Genomic DNA, 13,331 nt, shown 5'->3' on the forward strand with positions numbered 1-13,331 from the left:
GACTGTCTGTTGGTTGTGGCGTAATTTCCATAAAGAAAAATCCAGGTAAATATCACTTTTTTGCGTCGAGTCATTTCCAATCATGCTGTAAATTTGTCAAATTATGCAAAAAGTGTGAAAGTATTATTTAATTGTGTATTTAGTATACATAAAATGCTTTCTATGAAATTAGCCTCAGCAAGACAAATGAGTCTGTAATTTTAATACAAAAATTTTTAAAATGTCCTTTCCACCACAAAATGAATGGTGATTTTGAGATGTGGTGAAAATGATATTTGCTTATGACTGTTCTGTGATGAATGTTTATCCACTGTTGGACATTGTTAGATAAACTAAGAGTTTGAAAAATTTGTTTTAAAGAAGTTTTGTTTATTAAAGTCCACATCCAAAAGTGCCCATAGTTGAAGAAACACACAATTATCATATGAGATAGGAAGAATTATGTAACATCAAGAGCTTGCTTAAGTTTGTGGAGAAGATTTTAAACACAGTACAAGAAAATGGGACTGAAATTGAAGATACAGCTCACATTTACACTAGAACCAACTTGACACGAGGAGTAGAGCTGGATTTGACCTTGCAGTAAAGTTTTAGAGTCTGGGAAACACACAGGCATGTGGCCGTTGACAGCCAAATAAAAGGCAAACAACTTAGAGAAAGCACAAAGGAAGATAAATTGTGATCTCAACAGTGACATTTCACCTTGACCAACATAATTAAAACAAGACAAAAAAGCAGAATCCAAAAAAACAAAAGCAGTGTCCTTTCATTGAACTTTAAGTGAAAGTTCACCCCAAAATGAAAATTCTCTCCTCATTTACTCACTCTTATGCCATTCCAAACTTGTAAGATTTTCTTCTGCAGAATATTTGATGGATATATGATGCATTTATAGATAGAATATACATACAATGCATGTAAATGGGTACCGAGATATAAAGGTAATCCATATGAATCGAGTTTAATAATGGTTTAATCCATGTCTTCTGAAGAAATACAATGGGTTTTGGGGGCAAAGTATGTTCTAAGATCTAAGTATGAGCAATAGTCATGCTTCCCACTACCACTTATAAACCTTCATAGGTGGTTTGGAGATTGAGGTGTGTATTTGTTTCATGTCAGTTACTTGTTCAGTATTGGTCCAGAAAGAGTGGAAGATCTCATCTGTACATATTTTCATATACAAATTCTCTCTATAGGAGTGCCGGAATTTGATTTCCACACAGTTTAGCCATTTGTGGAGCATTAGTGCTGTTGCCATCATAACACCTGGTTTACACATCAGAGAATATTTCTTTTGTGGAACACAAAAGAATTTAGATTTTTGGGTGAAATATCCCTTTAATACCATCAATCACTATGCTATAAATCAATAATTTGTCCAAGTTTTCTAAGACAACACTGTCTAACTGCCAAGTAGTTGTATAAGCAGTTAAAAGTGGGCTCCAGGTGAAAGTCTCCAAAGCTGAGCTCAACGCTTCTTCCTGCACTGGTTGTGATGTGCCAGTAGCATTCAGTTGGGGTGGTAAGGCAGAGGGTAGTTGGAGGAGTGGTCAATGTCCCACCACAACCTTTGAAAGAGACACACAATAAAGATGTTATACAGATTGCTTACGCACTTGTGCACTTATGCACTTGTAAACCGTTTTTTGCGAATATGGACAAACACACCTAGATAATGTGATTGTAGCTCGGTTCTGCCTAGCATGTATACACATTGTGTATACACAGACCACAACTTGCCTCTTTATTTACCATGTGTTCCAAAAGTCAGATGTGATGCGCAGTGTGCATTGAGTAGTTTAGTATGTCTGAAGACTTTTAGACTTTATGCCAATAGTCTTGCTGGTGTGTATTATATATTGAAACAGTGCCTAATATTCGATTGATGCAGTAAGCAAATACACAAAATGAATTACATACCTGACTGTGTGCCATTCCCGTGGGCTTTGACCCCCCTGTAGATGACCGAGCCATCGAAGCTTCATCCACAGCCTGTTGCTATGGGATACTATTATAGGTGGAGCATTTGTTCCACAGTAATTACCAATCAGAGGAGATGTTCATAGCCTCCATCTCTATAAAACAAGTGTTTCAAAATGATTTTCAGCAAATTCAAAAAGAAAGGACCATATTTAATTGTATATACTAATAATTAAACATTAAAGATAAGCCAAAAGGGTGTAAAAAAGTGTCTCACCTTATTTCTAAATAGTCAGTGTAGAAAGTGCAGGAAATGGATCTCTCCAGCTCAAAGTCTGCGATGTTAAGAATGATTTGCATGTTGACTTCCACTATTAGTCTATAGACACACTCCCGATAGGTGGGCTAATTGTCAGGGTAGTTGGGTGAATTGAACTCCCCAGTGGGTGTCCTAAACACCTTGCTGCAGTCTAAATGTTCAAAGCAAATAAATGTGAAATTAAATAACTGGAAAAAACATTACAATAATGTTTACGCTGCGTCTGAAAGAACAAAAATAAATAAATCAATAAATAATATATATTTATTTATTTTTTATTTTTTTTATTTCCATTAAAAATATGTAAACATCTTTAAACAAGATCAATGTACTAGAAAATAAAAATTGCATAAGGGGACATTAATAGGCCATTCAGAATGGACATGTGTCAAAAAAAAGCTGGTCGCAACATAATGCATTTAAAATAACGCATGTGTCTTTTAAAAATGTACCTTTTCTTTTTTGCCTCGTCTGGTGTCTGGTGGTGACTCAGTGGTTGAGGCTCAGGGTTACTGACCAGAAGGTTGGGGGTTCAAGCCCCAGCACCACCAAGATGCCACTGTTGGGCCCTTGAGCAAGGCACTTAACTCCAGGTTGCTCCGGGGGGATTGTCCCTGTAATAAATGCCCTGTATGTTGCTTTGGATAAAAGCGTCTGCCAAATGCATAAATGTAAATGTAAAAAATGGGGCTGAAAAAAAAAAGTGTGAGATGTGGTGCAACAGTTAAAAAAGTCCTTCTTACACTTGTTTACATACAGAAGGTTTATTTCTTTAAGATTTATTTGATAATTGTTTTACCCCATTGGCAAATTGTTTATTCTTGATTCAAGCATAAATATTTCAAAATCTTTTTGATTTGTTTTAACCTGTTGATACACACCCCCTTTTTGAGCACAAACCATGAAAATGACATACATGAACTTAAATGGTTGTATTTACTGAACCCTTTGGAGTATGGACACAGTTGTAGTATCTTGTGAAAGACACTTTGGGCTTTATTTCCCAAGTTTCAGAATTAATATATGTTGTTATTTGTTAAAGCTGAAGTTTATAGTAATGGAAATATTTTATGCTGAACATGTTTTTATAATCTAAAACAACAATAATAAAAGTGCCAAGACAACCCATAAATACAATATTCTCTAAGCCACAAGTCTAAAGAAGCTTTGTTTCAAATTTGAAGATGATCTAACAAAAAATGAGGTTCCTGCAAGCTTTTTTCTCTGTAAAATCACTGGTGGTGTACAGAGTAAAATGAAGGCTCAGCCTTTCAAGACAACACAAAAATGAGACTTTGGAAACAGGCTTGTTTTGTTTTCGAGACTATAATATATATATAAATCATATACAGTTTTACAACATGAATGCTGCTCAGATTGCATAGTCTGTTGAAGAACGATGATGAAGTGTAATTCTTTCAGGTGAGATCTCATGTAAACAATGGAGAATATATCAATATTTCACAGATTTATCACTTTTATGGACAAAAAGTGATATTGGATGTTTTTCAATGAACGCTTGTCATGGACAGTTGACCCAAGTGTGGCTAACTGGATTCATCTGGCGATCGCGTCTTCATAACAAAGGTATGAAGTCCCGTTTTGATATTGCATGTTTTCATTTGTACTTCTGGCACAAATAACTAAATTGTTGTTTCTGGAGCATTGCTATCATGAAACAGAGATTGATATCAATGTTGAACCCTTAGACCTTTGAAAAGATGTATAAATTGTTAACATTAATTACATTTAGAAAGTAAATTATATATTACATGTAAGCAGAGTGACGTCACTCCCGAGTGCGAGCGATTGCATATCAAGAGGTTAAGGATGTTTAGATACTTTTACTGGAAAACAAGAAAAACAAAAATGCATTCATTTCAATTTGTGATGACGCTCTGTCATGCAAACCAAAATGAACATCTGTTAAACCAATTGGAATTTCAGAGAGGCAGGTCCATATGTATTTTCGGAAATCCAATTTTCTGTATTCTCACTTGATTTTAAACTGACCCAGCTCTTTCCACACCCTCAAAACACACCCGCTTTCTTAAGTGTGCAGATGTCTTCTTGTTGTAATACTGCTGTTGAAGCCAAATACTAGCTTCTCTAGCTGTAGTTTCATGGCTTTTTCAAATTGGATTCTCGTATCCGGTGGCATAATAAAATTCTAACTGTTGTGGCATTGATTGAGACATACAGTAGTTGGCTGAAAAGCTTTCTCCAGACAGGAGTCAGAGACAAGCAGGATGGTTATCAGACTATCAGTCTAACAGACCATCCACAGTGCCTGAATAAAGAAGGTAAATAGGCTAACCAACATTTTGACATCAGGATAACTCCAATAAACTGCTTTATTAGCTGAGTGCTTTTAAATATTCCATTAATGGAGCCATTTAAATTATATGTTCAGCTATAATTCAGCCTCTGGAATTACGGGAAATGCATAACTATTACATTACATTATTAACATTTGCAATGTGTATACAAGGAATTAGTGCCCTAAAACCAAACTGCATTCAGGATACAGAAACACACATAGGTACCATTCAAAGGCAAAACACAGTAACTCCACATTTTGTCAAAATTTAGTTATGACTAAAATCAGGTCTCTTAGACTATGATGTGTCCTTTGGGAGATGGATTTTTTCCATCGCTAGAATGAGAATCAGGGGCTATAAATGTGCCTAACTGTTATGAAAATAAAGTCACACTGTAAAAAAAATCTTAATGGCCCTAAAAAAGAAAGCTTCATTCTTTTTCTATATGGAAAATATTAATTCTTATGGGTGAAAATAGGACCAGGACACTTTCTTGACAGGTTTTGCAGTACAAATCGTATACTCTTTTTCATTTATCCCTGTCTGATATGTATCCCATATTCTAATATGTTTCAGTAGTTCGTATGTGAATGTAATCTTATGTTGAAGAAGTAAAGTATTTGGCTTAATGTCCATATACTGGAGGGCTCGGAGCTTGAGACTCGAGGTAGTACCTCCAGGTAGTCAAAGTTACAGTCATTATAGTGTTCCAGGCTGAGGGATCCAAAAGTGAAGGAGATGAGCAGACCAGGTTTCATGTTCACCATCCAAAGCAGTCCCGATTAGGAGGATATTTACCTGGGTAACCAGGTGACTTAAAGTCACCATAAGTATTGGTCAGCACCCCCACCACACACTGGAAATAAGACAAAGAGTATTGCACTATGATCTTGACCCATTAATCCATAAAAACAGGAATAAAACATCATCATCAGGTCATTCAAGATACACATGTTATCTGGAGTTGTCTAGAGCAGTGATTCTCTCTCTTGTATTGCTAAATATCATCAAAACTCAACAAGCATTAAATATAAGTGAAACACTGTTGATGTTACTATGTGTTACTGTCATGATTGTTCTGAAACTTGAGATTCTTTTATCTCCAAATGATTCGTTGACATTTGCATTTGTATTACATTTGTCTCTAAAGTTGTTCAAACATAAAAGAGTTTATGTTTCAGATTCTGTCAATAAGGCCCCATTTACACCTTGCATTAAGATGTTTTTCATATGGATATTCTTTAGCTGATTGCATTACCCCTTGCAGTCTAATGCATCTATACTGTTAATCCCCTCCATAATGAATTACTCACATAAATGCATTATCAAAAATGTATTTGCATTTACACCTTTGAATGTGGTCAGAATCTGTCCCTGACCACCTCCAAATGTGGATCTTGGATGCATTTACACCTGATATTTAATGTGGCTAAGTGCTATCCGATAGTGATCCTATCACCTAAAATGCATGATAATTTAAGGTGTTTATGGGGCTTCTGTTGATATTGTACAAAAAACATATGAACCATTTAATAGAACCATGCATTACACTCAAAAATATACAACTTAGTAGTGAGGGTGTTGTTGGTTTACCTGGTGGCTAGGATTCCAAAGACACTGTGATGCCGCCACGACTGACTGTGTGTTCAGAGTGGAACCAGAAGTTCAAGGAATTGTGCGAGCTGAAGAGTTCAGCTTGGGCGGCAGTGCCACAGTATTTCCCAATCATATAGGCTGAGGCACTTTCACCATTATGGACCTGCAAGGATCGAAGTTGCAAGAGGCGCTGTTCTCGATGTCAAAGAAAGAGAAGGTAATCCGGAGAATCTATAAAGAAGCAGAGGTCAGAAGTATTCATTTCCTGTTTGCATTGATTTCAGGAAAGGACAAAATCCAAAGATAAATCTAAAGAAATACTAATATAAGGGTCACACTTTTTACTCTAGGTAATATTAATTAGGATAAGATTATTTTTTAAAGTTAATTTCTGTATAGGCTCATTCCTTAAGATCTTGGCTAAAAATAAGCGTTTGAACATTTATACTGTTATTGCACATGAAAAAAGATAAAGCTCATTGAACAAAAGATAATATTTTGTGACAACTTACTCTAAAAGTTTTTTCCACAATGGAACCTGCCATTATACAGCCTGTTATAGGCTTTTCAGCCTAATTTAAACAGTAAAGCAATTATAAAACACTAAGCAAATTCATGAAGCAGCAAACATGATAAGCTTTGTTATGACCATGGTATTTGTATTGTCATTAACACATTTATATTTGTAATTGTAACATAAATCTACTGCTTTAGAAAACACACAGGTGTGTATTTGTTCTTTTAACTCAAAACCTCATGGTAACAGAGAAATAGCCCTTATGACAACTATCCTGGGTATCTCCTAATTCCTCATGGTCCTATTTATAATTTCAACAACATATGCACAACTGCACTAACCTTGCTAGGGTGTGTTCTGACAATCCAGGCACAGCTAACTTGGTGATCATAGTCACTAGTTCCAGTATTATTGGGGTAGCTGAAGTTACTGGCTGGACATTCCAGAGCTCCTCCACACTCTAACACAAACATGAGGTCATGAAGTCACTACATGGAAAACACATACTATTTTGTGCATTAGACACACACCATGCTGTGGAGTTTGGCACTGCTGACCAGTCCATTTGGAAGGGCAGGTACATTTACACTGGTGCCACAAATATCGCTGATCTGTGTACAGCTTGTAAGACTGTATCCATTACCCACATAACCAGATGGACAAGTGCAAGATAATACTTTCTGCAAGGAGGGAAAAAAATGAACCCATTTAGAACATAATTCAGAAATATTTTTTTTACTTATATCTATAGACAGACAGACAGAAATGTTGGCAGGTTGACAAATGCAGGCATATAGAATGATGACATAATAGCACTTAAAATTAAAGCCCTTTTTAATTTGGATGGATGGATTTGATAGAAGGATTTGATGGAAGGATGAATGGATGGATATAAAATAGATATAAATAGATATAAAACGGACGGACGGACGGACGGATGGATGGATCGATAGATACATCTCTAGCTCTCTATCTTCTTTTCTCCCAGAGAGAATATAATGAAACCTCAGCTCACACAAGCATCTGTTTCTCATTTCCAACATATTACAGTGAACAAACATGACTCAGCAGTGGTTTACAGGCCAGCTTGCACAAAAAACATGACAACTGACCCACAAATGCTCAAGACTAACTAAAAATAGATATATCTAATTTCCGACAGAGACACCGCCCAAGAAAATAAAGACCCTGCAGAACAACTCTATTGATTAGACCCTGAAGATTGAAAGGTTTAAGGGCTTTATTTTTACAAAGCAGATGAGGATGAGGATGAGGATGTGAGTGAGACCTGGAAGACACTGTCCACAGTGGAAAGAGTCCATAGTGTTGAACCAAGGCACCATGAGGGGGGTGGAGCTGTACCCATTACCCTGCCATCCTGGAAGAACCAAAATTACAAAATTAACCACATGACATTTTATCCTTAGCAACATCTTTGAAATGATTGTACCATACCAGATGGAGGAAAAATAGAGATAGAAGTGTTAGTGTTGCAACTGGGTCTTTTGTGTGTGTGTGTGTATGTGTGTGTGTGTGTGTGTGTGTGTGTATGTGTGAGCGTGTATTTATCACTTTGTGGGGACCAAATGTCCCCATAAGGATAGTAAAACCGAAATGTTTGACCTTGTGGGGACATTTTGTCGGTCCCCATGAGGAAAACAGCTTATAAATCATACTAAATTATGTTTTTGAAAATGTAAAATGCAGAAAGTTTTCTGTGAGGGTTAGGTTTAGGGTAGGGTTAGGTTTAGGGATAGAATATAAAGTTTGTACAGTATAAAAACCATTATGTCTATGGAAAGTCCCCATAAAACATGGAAACACAACATGTGTGTGTGTGTGTGTGTGTGCGTGTTTGTGCGTGTGTGTGTGTGTTTACACATGTGGCCCTGTTCTGACAGCCAAGAGGAGATCCTGCTAAGATTTGACACTCATTCACATCTACAGCACATGTTAGGCCCTGTAGAGAGAGAGAGAGAGAGAGAGATTAATTAATATCACATTAAAATGATGAATAAAATGATGCGTTACAGATATACAGATCTGTGCAAAAGTGTTAGGCACATTAGATGTTTCATAAATACATCAGTCTTTGAGACGATTATTTTATATCTTCTACTTCAGTGGATAATATGAGTATTACATTTCCAAACATTAATTTTACAAATAGAATTGAATACAATTATAACAAGGTTCTACAACAGATGGGATGGTTCGAACTGGCGCCCCCAGCTCCCTTTTATCTTGCCCTCCCACTGATCATCTGATTCAGCATCAGCCATGCAACCTCACGACCCGGCCATGCCCTCCTCCTCATCACACTCCTCCCCCCACCCGATTCTCTGGAGGGGATACGCTGCCCTTCTGGCTGTTCTGTCAGCCGGTGGTCCACCCCGCCTCCTGGTAACCTGGGGGAGAGACGAGGGGAGGCGTGGGGAGAGAGAAAGGGCGAAAGGGAGACAAACAGAGCGAGAGAGAGAGAAAAAATTGCTCACCGGTCACCGGCTATCGCCCGGTCATCAACCGCTCCCCCGCCCTCAGGCGGACGACAGCTCGCTCCTCCCCCGTCGGACAGTAGTGCTTCTTCCAGTTCTCGGTGGCTTTTGGTGAAAGGAAGTGGCGAGAACTCTGCGACAGCGCATTCCTCCTACCTCCCGGGACTCAGCACCAATGCAACAGTTAAAGGAAGAAGCGGGAATCAGCTGAACAGTAATTATATAACTGAACTTAAAACAACATAAAACATAATGACACATGGACAAACATGCAGTGCCCCCTCATGGCCCAGTCACGCCCTCCTCATTGTTGCAGATAGGCCATTAAATATGAGCAATAAGGCTTGAGTAAATTTGAAGATTACAGCAATCCTGTGCTATGATCTGAACCTTTGATTCAAGTGTAGTTACTCTGGTGTTGAGAATAGAAACAAGAGAGGAATACAAAAGATTTTATTAAACAAAGAAATCGTTTTTAAGAGATTACAAGTTTTTAAAGAGTTAGTAGCATCCTAGAGTGCCAATTGTTCAAGTAAAAAGACATGCTTAGATGTTGGTGAAATCAGAAACCCCTGAAAGCTGTAGACATGCTCTCTCAGTGTCTTAACCAAAGCATCCCTGTAGATTTAAAGATCAGTTCAGAAAAACAAAAGAGCCCCTTAGAGGACAGGGTGGGGATTTTCTATCTGAATTGGTTTGTGTTAACTATGGTTAATCTTGTGGTTACTATGGTTTTACTGCAAATACCATGGTTAAACAACAACAGTAAATATAGTTAAACAATAGTATTTATGGTAAACCATAATAACCACAGCACTATGACGTTTTTCGTTTTCCCGTATTTATATTATGGTTTCATTTAGAATATCATGGTTAAAATATGTTTACTGTAGTAAAACGATGCAAAACTCATTGCAAGGGAATGGAAATTATTGCTAGGAAATGCATGTTTGAAGGTGCCAGTGGTATAGAAATTTCACAATTCACCTTTAAAGAGAGTTTGATACTAACTGTTGGCATGATTCTTATTAACACAATCCATGGTAACAGCACAACAGAGAGTAAATTCATGACCCCATTGGCTTAATGCCACGTAACCATGGTGATCCCCCTCTTGTGCTCTTGTGCCTTCCTGTTACCTTGCAGCAGAGGTCTCGAAACCCTTCACATTCTCCATCAGAATGAAGTGTGGACACTTGCCGAGCCTGTGGGAGAAAGAAAGAAACATTATTTCACAAAAAGATCAGGAAAAACAAATCTGGCAGAGCCAGTAAAGAAAACAATGGACTTGAGAAAGGGCGAACAGAAGGAGAGAAAGAGAGAGAGGAAGCAATTCTTCATCCTTTCATTGGTCATGAATTAATAATGTCAGATGTGCAAAAACAAAATGTACATTGCAAGGAAATATGGCTTGTCCATAGGAAGTACTACTGAAGGAATAGTTCACCCTAAAATTTCTGTCATTATTTACTCACCCTAATGTCGTTCTAACCCTGTATGCTGATAATTTTTTAGTAGAACAATGAAGTAGCAGTTTTTGAAGAATCATTACGCTGCTCTTGCCATGCAAAACAAAAAATAAAAAAGTACAAATTAAAGTCCTTTTGACAATTATGCTATATTCCAAATCTTCATAGTATAGCTTTTGTGAAAAACGGCCCACACACAAACCTACCTTGTATAGTTTCAGAAGACCTAAAATACACTGCATGAGTTGTATGAACTACTTTAATGATAGGGCACAACATGGCTAAAGGCACACCTTAAAGGAATATTCTGGGTTCAGGGCTGGACTGGTAATCTGGCATACCGGGAATTTTCCCGGTGGGCCGAACCACTTTGGGGCCGATCAGGGGCGGACTGGCCATCGGGAGAACCGAGCGGGCTAAAATGAGCCGTCGTGTTATGCAGAATGGACCACAAAACGGCGCCGCAATATGCAGAAAAGGACTGCGACCCGTGTGTAATTATAAAATTATAAGCTTCACATTTCTGCATTGAAATCCTCTGAAAATTGGCCCCATTCACTTCTATTGTAAGTGCATTAATGAAACCATGATTTTGCAGCATTTTTAAAGAAAAGCAGGGACGAATCGAAAGTATTTTGTGGTAATCACATCAGGGCCGTATCAAGACAGTGTGGTGCCCCTGGGCACTATACCTCAAAAGGCGATTTCTCAAATGTAATTTCCTAACTTGTCCAACTACATACATGTAGGCAAATGAACAGTGAGCACTATATTCAAATGTCTCAATTTATTAATACTACCATTAAAACACATTTGATTTTTAATCAATGTATAATGTGTAACTTAAAAATAAACAGATTTGTGTGTGTGTGTGTTTTGTTGGGTGACAGTTGTAAGTTACAGTTTGACAAGAGTTTAGAGTGTGACAAAAGCACTTTGTTGTGTTTTATTGCGAGTGTACACAAATATAAGTAAACACTTTGCAGTTTGAATGATGTCCTGTATGAACAAAATGACGGAGTATGTTTTTATGTCTGATCGCGCCCACGGCTCTCTCTCTCTCACGTCACACACACACACACACACACACACACACACACACACACACACACACACACACATGTTGTGTTTCCATGTTTTATGGGGACTTTCCATAGACATAATGGTTTTTATACTGTACAAACTTTATATTCTATCCCCTAAACCTAACCCTACCCCTAAACCTAACCCTCACAGAAAACTTTCTGCATTTTTACATTTTCAAAAAACATAATTTAGTATGATTTATAAGCTGTTTTCCTCATGGGGACCGACAAAATGTCCCCACAAGGTCAAAAATTTCGGGTTTTACTATCCTTATGGGGACATTTGGTCCCCATAAAGTGATAAATACACGCTCACACACACACACACACACAGTTCGATCGCGACCACGGCTCTCTCTCTCTCACACACACACGCACACACACAGTTCGATCGCGCCCGCGCCTCTCTCTCTCGCTCTCTCTCTCCACTGATCTATATAATGACATTCTATAATAGATCAGTGTCTCTCTCACACACACACAGTTCGATCGCGCGCACACACAAACACACACACACACACTCCAGCATTGCAATCTTGATCAGACTGTTCATTATGCGAAATAGAGCGATATGTATCGCTATTTAGTTTTATTTATTTTTATACCGTGTATTCTCCGTGTAAATTCGTGCACCAAGACGTGACGCCCGTAGCCCCGTACCGTTTCGGTTCAATATGAATAACTTACATGTACCGTCCCACCCCTAATATTTACCTTCATTAATGTCCTCTTCCTCACCCGAGTCTTCCTCGCTCCTGTCTCCCCCAAGGACAAGGAGAATATCCTCATTCGCCTGGCGGTCATCGCCGACGCCCTGACTAACATTAGCAGCTGCTGCATCTCCCCCGCTAGCAGCGCCAGCGGTGTCAGACTTAGTGCTGCTGGTGTCTGCAATTCCAGTGTTCTCCCAAAAAACTAGTGATTTAACAAAAAAAATTGTCGATCCCTGGAACATTTTTTATTGTAGCTAAACGTCTAGCATCCTTCTCTTTCTTTAATCTTCTTTTTGCGAAACCACTCAATTGCCATCTATCCATTTTGGATTTTGATTCATTTTCTGTAGCCGTTAAAAAAATGACACATTTGCGCGTACTTGTTGTGGACCAACTCAACTCTGACAGATTGGGGAGGGGGGGAGTGATAGTGGTCATGTAATCTTCATTTATTTATAATTTATTATTATTGTTAAATTAGTGTTCATTAACAAGTTATGTATGGTCTTTCAAGAATTTCAAGTTAATAATATAACAATTTACGAAAAATATTTTTAAAGCTTGTGTCATGTGGTGCCCCCCTAGTGGTTGTGAATGGTTGGTGCCCCTGGGCACTGGCCCAAGTGCCCTTATGGATAATCCGGCTCTCACATTTATGCTACAAACGCTGATGACTGAACTTGTATTGAACCCGGAATATTCCCAATGATTACAAAGTGTATCAAGATTCAAGAAACACATTCATTTATATAGAATATTGAACATAACTGTGTGAAAAGAAAAAGTAACAGAAGGTTGTTTTGAAAAACAAATTTTTTGTTGTTTTGATAGATAGATAGACAGACAGACAGACAGACAGACAGACAGACAGACAGACAGACAGATAGACAGAT

At 38.0% G+C, this 13,331-nt stretch overlaps 1 long non-coding RNA gene across 3 annotated transcripts; it reads right to left on the bottom strand.

Annotated features, from left to right (window-relative positions):
- Window positions 1-3,066: 3,066 nt before the first annotated feature.
- LOC127634857 (uncharacterized) lies at window positions 3,067-13,097 on the bottom strand. 3 transcript variants are annotated; one of them, XR_007969420.1, is made up of 8 exons: window positions 12,440-13,097; window positions 9,172-10,376; window positions 8,556-8,636; window positions 7,965-8,054; window positions 7,234-7,356; window positions 7,018-7,136; window positions 6,157-6,390; window positions 3,067-5,419 (listed from the first exon to the last, which is right to left on the bottom strand). It is a non-coding gene; the product is annotated as an uncharacterized LOC127634857 (long non-coding RNA). The 3 variants fall into 3 exon arrangements; XR_007969418.1 differs by having other exon boundaries at window positions 7,207-7,356; window positions 12,440-13,096; XR_007969419.1 differs by lacking the exon at window positions 7,234-7,356 and having other exon boundaries at window positions 3,068-5,419; window positions 12,440-12,985.
- Window positions 13,098-13,331: the final 234 nt, after the last annotated feature.

Source organism: Xyrauchen texanus, chromosome 42 (assembly GCF_025860055.1).
Source record: "Xyrauchen texanus isolate HMW12.3.18 chromosome 42, RBS_HiC_50CHRs, whole genome shotgun sequence".
Taxonomy (NCBI): Eukaryota; Metazoa; Chordata; class Actinopteri; order Cypriniformes; family Catostomidae; genus Xyrauchen; species Xyrauchen texanus.